At 41.2% G+C, this 12,329-nt stretch overlaps 1 protein-coding gene across 4 annotated transcripts in view; it reads right to left on the bottom strand.

Moving 5' to 3' along the window:
• rfx2 (regulatory factor X, 2 (influences HLA class II expression)) overlaps nt 1–2,430 on the bottom strand; it is a 30,342-nt gene extending 27,912 nt beyond the window's left edge. For all 4 annotated transcript variants that reach the window (XM_040034973.1, XM_040034975.1, XM_040034976.1 and 1 more), the window contains exon 1: nt 2,231–2,430. The gene's annotated coding sequence lies outside the window, so the exon portion shown is untranslated. The remainder of the gene's footprint in view (nt 1–2,230) is intronic.
• Between the last annotated feature and the right edge of the window lie 9,899 nt (nt 2,431–12,329).

The raw sequence follows: 12,329 nt of genomic DNA, 5'->3' as shown, positions 1-12,329 counted from the left end.
ACTAATATCTCTAAATCACACCCCAATGTAACACTTACGGTTAGCGATCTCAGGGTGAAGGCAATGTCAATAAAGCCAAGTGTGGTCACTGAAATTCAGGATAAAGACAGATGGCAAAGTAAACTACATCAGAAATTAAAGCAACATGCTAATTAATAATTTCCACACTTTACAAGCCGCGCAGTAAACAATTTCCAAATAGCTCTCTAACCCCCAGCTGCTCTCCACTTTAATTCTCTTTGCTGACCTGCCTCTGCAGGCTGAAGCTATGCACTCCTACCACAAAGAGGGGGGATGAAAATAACCTGATTAAAAACACTGACTTTTAAAAGAATAACACTTCACCCCCCTCCCCCGGCATGCTCCAACCCCTTTCTTTCCACGACTTGGGTGTATTTGTATATCAAGTTGCCATGTAAACATAACAGTGTCATGCTCAATTGGGGGGGGACACGCACGGTTTCAGCGCAGTCATTTATTTATTTTCGTTGTAGTTGTGGGAAGTTGTCTGACCAATCAAACATAAGTTTCCCTCTCTGACACACAGTCCGAAACAAGTTCATGCACACGTGGTTCATGAACATTATATTTTAACATACCTCTTTTTGACCTAAAAAAACAAGATATTGGTTAGTCAGCTCAACTTTCCAAAATGAATTCTTCATCCAAGGATTTTGTGTGTTGCTAAGTTTATGGATCATTGCAAAGAGGGCATCAATTAGTGAAATTTTCATGGTGCAAAGATTCTTCCTGATGCTTCAATAGCAAACACTACAAATGACCGAGCACCTGACAACTGTCTCGAAAAAGACAGTTCGTTAGAATTAATGTACCTCATGGGACAGGAAGAAACACAATCCCAAAAGCGGGGGGGGGGAACCTCTTCGGTGTGCAAAGACCTGGAAAACCAGTTACAGACACAGTCTAAAACTACTGAAAATCTCTTGCTTCCTTTGTTTCCTTTAAATGCTACAGCACAGATTGATATGCACCTTCGGCTCTGCAGAGGGATCAAACAGCAACCCTAATGAGACCTTCTGCTTGAACAAAGAGGCAGTGGCACTAGGAACACCTTGGCCATTAGCACACAATTTGCTTCTGAATCTGATCAGTAAATAAGGCATTGTCAAAACTGGGGGGGGAGGGGGTGTACTCCAAATTTAAGAGTGGGGAATAGGTCGACTACATAAATCTAGTCATTATAAAATGCATGGCGGTATATCACATGCACTGCTTTAAAAGCACGCAGAAAACAGCAAATTCAACGCTTAGTTTCTCATCCAAGACAGCTACATAAAAGAACCATCATAGCACCACCTAGCTGTAATATACCCCCTTATTCAAGCCATTTCTCAAACATCACAACTTTTTCTACTGAAGTTATATTTTGGTATCAGAGGTCACAGAGTTTGATTCATGACGTGATTTAATAGTGGGAAAAACCAGGGGAAGCGTCAGAATTTGGTGTAGGTGTATGTAGTAACCCCGCCGGCAGAAGTTGATCAGTGGTTAAATGTTCGATATTTTTCATTGCTTTTAAGAGAAAATTTGCGAGTGAAAAGTGCTACGAAAGAGCTGCCAAGCTCCCGGAAGAAATAAAAGTTGTCACGGTGAGAAGATGCACGCAGCGGACGTTGGTTACGGTTAGAGCAACATAACATAACTGCCGCTCGTGCTAAAGGCTAGCTAGCTAGCCTTTCCACCTGCTTGAATCCGATTCTGGGAACGACGAAGTTTGCCCGTGCTGTGGCGAACAACACACAGCCGCCGTCAACAACGCCACACGAACTAACGAGAGAACTTGCACTCATGGCTGCTGGTCGTCCAAATTAGCATTAGCTGTAGCTTTGAGCGGTAGCTTCACCATCCATCCCGCTGATACTGAGCTGGAAGTGCGTTCAAACCTCGCAGCACACGGTACAACGTAGCAACAAGTGTAAAGTGATGCTGAATCGATTTGGAGTTGAAGTAACGATGACACGGAGTATAATGTTAAAGGCAGAGTGTAAAACAAATTAAGTAGGATAAAAGGAACGGATCCCGGGCTAAAGGCTGTCGCCTGCAACTGGTAAATGTCAGTCAAATGAAGAGTGGAAAACCGTTCTCAACTTGGGGCGGATACCACAAAAGAAGGGAAAGTTGTGTTGTAAATAACCCAGACCCCTGCTAACACGTTCGACCTCGAACTTAGGATTCATTTAGCTTCTAAATTCTACAAACGTATAGTCACCTTTGCCTTGAGAAAAGTTGTGCCCTCTCTCTTTCCACTCTCTCCCTCTCGCTCGGTGACTTCCAGATGCTGCAGCCGCTGTTGCTGAGTGTTGCGCCCGTTGGTAAGTAACTGTCTCCACGGCTACAGTCACTATAGCGCGACGGGGTCTCGAGGCAACTGTTGCTACCCTCAAAAGCCTACGTCAGGGCCCTCACTATCCAAGGGAGGGGCCAAAGAGACGTGTTCCGCCCAGTTAAATAAAGCTGTAAATTCATATTGAACCACTGGGAGGTGGTCTTGGCTCAGGAGGTGGACAAGTATGGAAGACCGAAGATGCCGTGGTATAAAATAAGGGTGAAAAACGAGTCAATAAATTAATTACAAAAATGAAATAAAAATACATTAAATGCTTCAAAATGTAATTAATTTAATTTTCTGCTTATATTCCCAAACTAATTTTTTGCTATACTTTTTAACCATTTATAAGCTTTGTAATTTTAAAAAAGAGTTTCTGAAAATAACAGGATCAAACAGAAGTGTTACGAAGTGGGAACCTTTCCACACTGTTACACTGACTGTGTTTCAGCTCATTCAGGGCTGTTGTAATGGTGACGCTGGAGTAGAGTGAAGGTGGATGAAATTAAATACCTGGGGTCAACCATCCAAAAACAACGGACAGAGAATACAGGCTGGGTGGAGTGGGTGGAGATGAGTGTCAGGGGTGATTCGTAACAGAAGAATAGAAGAAAGAGTGAAATGGCAGGTTTACAACAGGGGTCGGCACGACCATAGCTGGATTGGCCATCGGGCATACCGGATGGTGATTTTTCGTTTTTATGGGCCGATGATTTATTTATTTATTTATTTGTAACGGTATAAACACTGAAAGGTGGTGGATTGGCCAGATGCTGGTCGATGTGTAAAAATAAGTCAGTTGTTTGGTGGTGGCTAGGGCTGGGCTATATCATACCATTCACGGTAATACCGGTGTAATGTTGGGCAATGATAAGAAAATGAAATACCGCAATAGAATGTGGGTAAAACGCGCATGCGCGGTGCCTTTGTTTACATACACACATGGAGGCGACACAGAATGAGAAGAGCGAAAGCGGATCGTTGAATGAAACAGATGAACCAGAACTGGTTTGTAAAAATGCTGCAGCTTCACTGGTGTGGAACTGGTTTAGCTTTCATCCGTCAGATACACAACAAAGCACTATTTTTGGTAGCGCATGCTAGCGGGCCGTCGTTATTACCGTGTTTTTTGGAAAATACGGCGCACTTAAAATCAATCCTTTGATTTTTCTGAAAGTCTAGTCCCGTGTGCCTTATCTATGAACTCTGGTTGTGTTTACTGACCTCGAAACGATTTTATGTGCACGGCGCTCGAAAATCTGTCAAATGTTTCAGTATGACTTTGCTGAGCTACGAAGCCGCACCGCTTGATGGATTGTCGGAGCATTACGGCTGTCGTAGGCGGAGCCTCGCGGAGTGACACGTACTGTGCTTCAACATAATGTTACCGTACTGTGTGTGTATGACCTCTTTTTAAGTTCTGTGGATATTATACATGGTTATGCTGAGGATATGTCGGCCAGTTTCCACTGGAAATGCCTTTTGGTTAAACTGTCAGCGAGGAATTTGCATTTGCACTGTTAAATTTTTTTATATAACTTTAATGCAGATAAAAAGCTGCTTGTGTAAGTGAAAATACATTGATGGGTTTTTTTTTGCACTAATAAAGTTGAGGAGTTGTAAAGTATTTTGTCTAGTGTCAATTATATCGTCAGTTATATCTTATCGCAAATTTTCAAATGTATATCGTGATAAATGTTTTTGGTCATATTGCCCTGCTCTAGTGGTGGCTATGGCGGAGCTTCCACAGAGGCAACAGGTGGATGAGGGGAAAGTGGAGGCAGGAGAGACCCAAGGCGGGCGCCGGTCCAAGTATCAGGTGAACTGAACTTCAGGTAAGAAGTTATGACCTGCAGTCTATCAGGGTCAGATATAAACCAAGTTTAGATGGAGTTTATTTTCGTTATGCTGACTTTTTCGTACTGCGTGCTAGCTAGCATGACAGGTTTCTATACAGCTGGGTGGGTGCTATGATGTTACTGATGGTGAACTTTATTTTATTCATAAGGTTAGTTAGTAAAGTTGCCAACCGTCCCCTAAAAAACGGAATCGTTCCGCATTCAGAGAAAATATTGCGCGTTTCGTGTTGAGCTGAGAAGGAACACAGTTTGTCCAGGACTTCAGCTAGAATGAAAAAGACACAAAGCTGGATTTATTCTGTCTTTGCTGCACAGCTGCCTCTTCTCTCATTCTCTCCCCTCCCTCTCCTGTTGCTACTTCAATCATGAAACTGATCAATGATCAGCTGATCGTCTCTCTTGTTTGTTTATCGCCCACTTTGCCAGCGGTTGTCGCGCTAAACAACAGCAGCACGTTTAAGCTTGATCAGCTGTTGTTAGAATTTATTTAATATTAATTTCTAGTATCAGCTGATGTTTGCTGGAGCCACAGCTGTAAAGCTGCTGGTCATGATATCGGTTTGGTTTGTTGAGAAGGAAACATGAAGATGAAACCAGGAGATGTCCTTACTGAATCATCAGAGCTGTGATGGAGAAACAGGTTTACCTTTTAGGTGACAGGAATGAGTTGAAGGGAAGTTATGAACTGTTTCTGAGAGACAAATAACACCAGGATCCTTTTCTAAGTAGCTGACAGCTGGTAACTGTGCAGGGGCGGGTCTAGCAAAGTGTTGCCAGGGGGCAGGTAGGGCATTAACAGGGAGAGGGGGGCACAAAGAAATACTTTCTTATTCTCATTTAAAATTTCTCGCTTTTAATAAATAATTATCTGAATTTTACAACCAAAGTTTTTATCTGATGTAAAATGTATAGAAATCATACATATACCAACAAGACTGTACATCACTGTCACAACAGCGTCTGTTTTTATTCAAAGGCTTTATGGCTTTAATACCTGGGGGGCCGGTCTCTAGTCAAAATGCCCGGGACGATGTTTTGTCCCAGTCCAGCCCTGGGCACGACACGCAGTGAGTTAATCTGAGAAGGTGCATTAAAAAATAAATGGCCGGGCCAGTGGTGCACATCGCAGATTAGCTCGCATACACACATTAGTTGTGCCGCTTCTTAATGACGGTATCTTAGCTAACAACCCAACTACCAGACTCAACTTGTAATTGGCTAAAAATCACTTCGCCTACCGGTGAGAGGGACGTTGCTAGCTGGCAGTTTTTTCAAGCGATGTTGAAATTTCCACATTCCAACACTTCAAATGCTTCAGCAGCTGTCGGCTCAGCGCAGCATCAGCACCACGGAAATACACGGATACATCCGTAGACTCAGGACAGAATTCACAATGTGTTTTCAGGACTTTCAGGCGTTTGGACCAATGTTTTCTTTTCTGATCAAACCAGAAGCTTTAATGAGCAGCTGGTTTGTCTCACATTAACTGGCTGAGTTAATGCCAGTTAATGCGACATCGAAACGCAGCCGATTGAACTGAAAAGCTCGACTCTGTGGGGTCAAAGTTTGCAGAACTACGAGCGCAGCTGGAATCCACAGCTGTGCGTGTTCATGGAGCTGCATGTTCACCTGCTGGACATCACTACCTGACAGGTTTAACTGTCTTCAGAACATTGCAGAGGCCTTATTGACAGTATTTGGCTCTACATGTCTGTGTGAGCAGCTTTTCTCTCACACGAGTCCTCAGGTAGACTCTGAATGCTGGACACTGGGAGACCTGTGTCTCTGAGTGGGAGACCAGAGATCACATTAACATGTGTGTCTCTGTATTAACAAACATGCCATATTGGCCCAGTTTATCTTTCTTATCATTGTTGTGAGGAGACCATAAATAGCATTTGCATTTTCTGTTGTTCAGTTCATTTGTTGTTATGGATAAAAAGTCTTTTTTTGTTTCAAAATAGCTGATAACTATTTGCTGACAGCTGCAAACATCTGCAAACAAATATGATTCTATAAAGTGGTTCTATGTAGTGTGTAACTGTTGATATAGAGCGTTATTACATTTATTGCTAATGCAGTCATATGGCACACTGACCTCTGAGGAAACTTTAGATGCACTCATCATCAGAAAGGTTGCCGACCCCTGAAATAGACTGTGTTTGTGATTTGAAGGAGCTATACACTGTGTATGACAAATACCATAATCATGGCCTTATAAACCCGTTTAAATAGGCTGTTCCCTATAAGCACAAATCAAAATCAGAACTGAACTTTCTGATACTGCACCTTACCGTTTCAAACAACTCTATATTTTAGCACTAAGTTGCAAATTGTTACATTTTAAAAATTTGTTAGTCACCCTTTTTCTACTTTTATTTATTTCTGCTGCACATAAACAGATCTTTGCATTTGTTTGTGCACTTGTACACATTTTATTCTGTTATACACATGAATTTACAGACCCTTTATTAGGTACACCTGTAATCAGACAATGATATGTTAGCAACTCAGTGAATTTAGGTATGTACAAACAATCAGTACAAACCTGCTGAAGTTCAACAACAACTTCTGGATGGTAGTGTCAGAATAAACAACATGAAACCATGGATCCATACTGGCTTATATCAGTGGTAATAGAGTGGGGGATATGTTCTTGGCACACCTTGGACCCCAGCTGAGCATGATTTAAATGTCACAACCTTTCTGACCATGTCCATCCCTTTCTGACCACAGTGTACACATCTTCCAACGGCGGCTTCCAGCAGGGTAACATTTAATGTAATCTGAAACTGGTGTCTTGAAGAGGAAACTGAGTTCACTGTGCTCAGATGATCTCCACAGTCACCAGATCTCAATCCAATAGAGGGTCTTTGAAATGTGTTAGAGCGGGAGATTCACATCATGGATGTGCAGCCAACATGTCTGCAGCAGCTGTGTGATGCTATCATGTCAAACATGAGATTTGGGGCCAAAAACTATGAGAAATGTTTCCAGGACCTTGTTGAATGTATCCCATGGAGAATTAAGGAAAAAAAGGCATCCACTCAGTGCTAGTAAGGTGTCCCTAATAAAGTGTCCAGTGATGTATAAAATATCTGTATACTGAAAATAAAAATGTCATTTTTTCTCCTTGCAGCAGTGCAGTCACAGTCACTTCCATGCACTTTGCCATTTGCGGCACATGATGGCAGCATATGTCTATATTGTGATACGGCGCGGGCAGACATTTTAGCACGTATTGAAGAACAGAGCACAAATGTGTTACTGAGAAACTGTGTAGAGTTTAAATGTTAGTGTTTGAATTAATCTTCACTCAGCATCAGTCATGTACAAAACACTCTGATGTCACCATGAGGCCTTTGGTGGAGTTGGACCTGATTCAGTGAGACAGAAGTGGACTGGATGTCTGAGTATTAAAGTATAGTTTTATTTATTTATTTATTTTTTTTATGAGCTAAAATTATGCTATGACTTGAAAATGGAAGGAACGATTGATATTTAAATGAATTTATTTTAATTAAACTTTTTAAATTAAACCCTGGAACAAAAAACTTTTAAGTGTTCTTGTTTTTCTAGACATTTTTTCTTTCCTTTTTTTATGTTGTTATTTGCAGTTGCTCCACTTCCAGCTACACAGGAAAAGTTTGGTCCTCTTCCTACAGATTCCTAATGAAAACAAGGCTTATATTTAACCAGTCCAGTTAACCCTCCTGCCTCCAGCTTTTTTCTAGTCAACTGAAAGGTTATATTTAAACACCAGCTTCAGGTCTTACTATTTTAATATCGCCCACTGCATGTTCCACGAGCCTTTTCTGTGCACGTAGTAAAAAAGACTCCTGTAAAAATGAACTAAGTGATTATATGACAAAAACAGACACCAGGAGCTCCTTTAGGCCCTCGGTCTGGGGTCTGCAGATCTAAGTAGTTTTTCTAGATGAGGGGGGAGGCAACTCCAGGCCTCGAGTGCCGGTGTCCTGCAGGTTTTAGATCGCACCCTGGGTTAACACACCTGAATCAAATGATTAGTTCATTACCAGGCCTCTGGAGAACTTCAAGAAATGCTGAGGAGTCATTTAGCCCTTTAAATCAGCTGTGATGGATCACGGACACATCTAAAACCTCCAGGACACCGGCACTCGAGGCCTGGAGTTGCCTACCCCTGTTCTAGCGGATCCCACTGCTTGAATAGGATTCCCGTCTCTTTCCGTGTAAATAACACATCCAGCTGTCTGCATGATGTCAAAGAAAATATGAGTCATTCACCCAGAGGCATATTGAACCCCAATGAAAAGGACAAAAACATGTATCTAAATGGAAGCAGCGGTGTGGTGAACAACCACAATCTTTGCTATGGAATTGTAAAGACAGATGGATCCACTGTGTGTAAGGATACACCTCTGACATGCTCACCAGCTGGTGTCAAAATACCTGAAACTTCAACCTTCTTTCATTGCCCTAGGATCCACCTAAGACGGTGGGTCAGCCCTCTGCAGACCCATCCAGGTGTGGACGGGGCCCAGAATGGGCATGGCGTCTGGTCATAGCCTCATACGCAACAACTGTATACTCTTATACCTTTCTATCATGGCCACCATTGAGCTTTTTAGTCACTCTGTAGCTCTTCTGCAGGATCAGCACTCCCCACCTTAATCACTGTCTCCCATGAGTTTGCTGGGGGTTGTCCTTCACTGGTTTTTGATGGGCTCTCACCTCTGCAAACCACAAGACCTGTTCTTTTTGAGATGCTCTGATTGAGCTGTCTATCCATCACCAGTTACCTTGTTGTTTCCTTGTATGTTTTTCCTGTTACCAGCACATCAGTTTGACTGATGTACAGTGGCACATACAAGAAATTCCAGTTCTGCTTTCTTACGCACATTGTGGAGATTTTTGGATTTTTGGCAATGCCTCCACAGACCCCAATGATCTCTCACTAAACAACGATAAACATTCAGCTACAGGCATAAGCTGGGTAAATACATACAGGGAGGAACGCTATAAGTTAATCTATAATGGTATAATCCAAATGTAATAATGTAAATGTGTACATACGTAAGATACCTAAATATGTTAAAAATATGCATGAATGTACAACCGCACTGCCAAAGAAATCGCAGCACTGTGTAAAATGTGACATGCTGTTGTAATAGATGCAGAATGTGGTTTAGCATTGTCTTGCTGAAATATGCAACGCCTTCCCTGAGAAAGACATTGTCAGGATGTATGGTAACATATAAAACCTGTAGTACTGAAGCTGAACTTCCTGATATGCGAGCTGCAGATTCCAGAGTCACTAACGGCTGATGGAGACTTTTGTTGTGATTCTGTAAAGCTTGTGGAGACACTTACTTATGTGACTGACACTGACACCAGCATTAATGGTTGTGTGTGTTATATGGTAATTACCTCATGGTCGTGTCCTGGTGTTCCACAGCACTGATTGGCAGATGAAGGGCTGATCTACGGGCAAACAATAAAGATGTTGTTTACACCTCAAATATTTCTGGAGCTGCAACCGTTTTATATGTAGTGGCAGCCATGACCGAAACAAATCAAATTCTGCAATTTTCTTTTCTTCTAAATCTTTGCTGTTGATCATTTATTGATCAAGGGACACAAATTGATTCTTCAAGCTACATTCATATAGTTTTATCAGTGTTTCTCCAAGAATTCAGGGACATTTGTGAATCCTTATATTGATGCTATGATCATTATTCAATAATTGTTATTGTCTGACTGATAAACTCAAAACTGGGGCAAAAAGCAGCTGGAAGTGGACACGAGAAATCAACAGTATACTGAACAGGCCAATCAGAGTAGCAGTGGGCTGTCACATGATGTGTAGTTACTTTGTTATCTTTGCGCACATCAGGTTACAATATAAATTATGTTGTAGGGTTTCAGAGAGGTTTGCATTACGATGCACCTGTAAATTCTTCTACTATACACCCCCAGCAGAAACACTGGCTTTTGAACTGAGCGCTGACAACAAGAGGAGTTCCTCTCCTCTTTAGTCAGAAGGATGAAGTCTCACCACAGAGCAGTTTTTCTGTCCATTTTAAATGAGCTTTGGTCCAGATAAGTTGGCAGCAGATAGGATTTCTGGATCATGTTCACATGTGGCTTCTTCTTTAAATGACAGTCTTAAGCTGCATTAATGAGCTTAAGATGGCAGATGTTTCTTCTTAGTAACACTTGCTTTTCCAGGCTTTTGTTGCCCCAGTCCCAACTTTCTTTTAAAAAAAAATTGTTGCAGCCTTCAAACTCAAACTGAGCTATTTTTTCTCCATGAAATAGGAAAATAGTTTCTGTTCTATTGTGAATAAAATATGGATCTATGATATTTGGAAATTTGTGTTATTTCGTTCTGTTTTTATTCACATTTGCCAGCATCCCAACTTTTCTGGAATTAAATCTTTATATCACAAAGTTGTATTATAAGCATAAAAACAGACAATACTCACCACAAATGGGTGTTGCACAAGAAAATGATTTTCTCGAGGGCACTGCCTTCTTACTTAAATGTAAAATTATTTTCAAAATACACTTATATTCAAGTATAATATTGAGGTAGACATCCATTCAATCAGTATATTAGTATTAAAAATGGGCAATTTATCCTTCATATTACATTAGTCCAAAAAAACATATTCTGCTTTTTACTACCGTACCCTTAAACATTAACAGTTTACAAAGAAAACTAGTGGAAATTTGTAGCCTATAAAAGGTGGCACATTTAAATAGATTGAACCAAATAGTACTGTGTAAAGTCAGAATTCAACTAATTTCATATTAAAATGCTTTGACATTTACAGCACGTTACAGACATCAAAGGGAAATCTATTGCACGTAACAAAAACTTCTGACAGAAACTGAGAGTCGGTGCGCTGTGCTGCTGCCTGAGAGTAGGATGAGAGAGAAAGGAAGAGATGACGCCTCTGACCGGCCGTACCCTCGGCGTGGGTTGCGTAAGCACTAATGCATTCTGCAGCTCTAGAGCATGTGCGCATGGTTGTACTGGATGAGCCGGTCCCTGCGTGTCATCTGATGCTGTGGTGTGGTGCTCGTCTCTCCCGGCGATTGGCTGATACTGATCTTTCCATAGACCAATAATGAGGGCGCATCTTCAGAGTCATTTTAAGATTCATCTTAAAAAAAGAGAGAAGTAAGGCTCGTGAAGATAATCATGTGATAACATACGCCATGCATATCCAGGCGCATTTTATAATTTGCAAAAAAATCAAACTTTTTGAATAAAAAATATCATTAAATATTGAAAATAGGTGGCATTAATTTCTTGTGAGGTTAAATGCCCAAGTGAAGGTTTAATCCTGTGTGTGTGTTTTCGTGTAATTAGTCCGTGGAGGACATTTCTGTACTTTCCTCGCCTTGAACTGCCTCACCTCTCGAATGATGCAGGCGGGACTTCAGTGGAAATTTGCCTTAAGGAAATTCTTTCATTCATCGGTGACACCAATGGACATGAGTGAATAGTCATGAAACAACACGTCCGGCATATTTTTGTGTGTGAACCGGATTAATAGCAGCTCACTGACATTCACACTGAGCTACGGATGGATGTGTACTGTAAATTCAGCTGTGACTCCACACCCTCATTAACCTCGGGGGAAACATGCAGTTCACGAGAGGTCGTGGACTCGTTCCCCATTACAGCTTTGTTTACATATTTTACACAAGTTCAGTGTGTGTCAACAGCGTTTATCTGCATCCCTCCCATCCCTTTGTTTTTAATGCAATTAGGTTGTGACTCATAAAACCATTAATACAGGACTGGTCTGTCAAGCTTAAGGTCGGAGCTCTGTAGTTTACCAGGTCACCTTTTTACTGCAAAGTCCTAATTTCTAAACTATAGAGCAGTGAACTGGAGCCGGAGTGAGGATTTTTTAAAAATCCAGTTGAATCGCAGTGGAATACAAATAGAAAAGTATGAAAGTGAAATGTAGCAGTTGTCAATTTGTCAAACAAAAAGAAAAAAACCTGATTTTCAGCTTCTTCTTTTGTAGGTGGACATTTGTTATGTTATATTTACATGTCATAAATTGGCGTCGTTGGTAAACTTTAATGAAGACGAAAAGGAGCATGTGCAGTAGTTATAATAA

The sequence above is a fragment of the Simochromis diagramma genome, unplaced genomic scaffold, assembly GCF_900408965.1.
Source record: "Simochromis diagramma unplaced genomic scaffold, fSimDia1.1 OVJJ01000816.1, whole genome shotgun sequence".
Taxonomy (NCBI): Eukaryota; Metazoa; Chordata; class Actinopteri; order Cichliformes; family Cichlidae; genus Simochromis; species Simochromis diagramma.
The sequence above is the reverse complement of the archived record's forward strand: the minus strand, read 5'-3'. Positions and strand labels throughout refer to the sequence as shown.